The sequence below is a fragment of the Chinchilla lanigera genome, unplaced genomic scaffold (genome assembly GCF_000276665.1).
Source record: "Chinchilla lanigera isolate Chin_1 unplaced genomic scaffold, ChiLan1.0 scaffold00013, whole genome shotgun sequence".
Taxonomy (NCBI): Eukaryota; Metazoa; Chordata; class Mammalia; order Rodentia; family Chinchillidae; genus Chinchilla; species Chinchilla lanigera.
The window spans coordinates 1-991 of NW_004955414.1; positions in this window are offsets into that span (position 1 = coordinate 1).

The window sequence follows — 991 nt, forward strand, 5'->3', positions numbered from 1 at the left end:
TGCTTTCTGCTCTGTAAAATAACACTATGGTTTATTTGCTCATAAACTATCCCTTAGCAGAGCATGGTGGTACACACCTATAATCCCAGCACTCAGGAGACTGAGGGAGGAGATTTGCTGCAAGTTAAAGGCCAGCCTGGACTACATAATGAGTTCAAAGCCAGCCTGCACTACAGAGTAAGACCCTGTCAATAAACAAATTAATTAATTAAATTTAAAAGTCATAAACTATTCGGGACATCCTCAATTATACTATACCAAGATTTGTTATTACCCTTCTAGTCTACACACTCCCAGTCTGAAGATCAATTCTTTAGAATGCACATAGATATGGGCCTCTCATCTCACCAACCATTTTATGTTGCCTCTCCAGACTTTCTTGATAACAAAGGATTAAAAATATATAATGTTTTAAAACTCATGTGCCAGGTGACCTATACATTAAGTCTTAAATAATTGCAAATTGATCATAAGAATATCTGCTAAAAAACAAAAGTACTTACGCATTTTGGAATCCATACTCTCCAAGTTTCTCAAAAAGTTCACAGTTCTGTTGGACTAAATTCTTAGGCTCATCTATCAGAGGCTGAAGTTCATCAAACTGGAAGATAAAAGAACTGTGTTTCAAACACCAGTCAATGCTGGAGAGGATGTGGGGAAAAGGGAGTTCTCCTATGTTGCTGGTGGGCATGTAAACTAGTACAAGCACTATGGAAATCAGTATGGAGATTTGTCCATAAACTAAAAATATAGAGTCTGAAAAATAAAATGTATACATTTCAGCAGTTGGATGTACTAACAAATGTCTGGAAGCTAATGATCACCACTGTGAGCACGTTTTGTCTTTGTAGAGGCAATGGTAACTTGTATTAATCCCATGATATCTCAGTAAATTTAGTATTAAAATATTGACACAAGTTTTTCTTTTCTGCTGTATACTTTTTTTGGTGGACTCTGTATAAAAATACCATCTGATTCAGGTACATCTCTC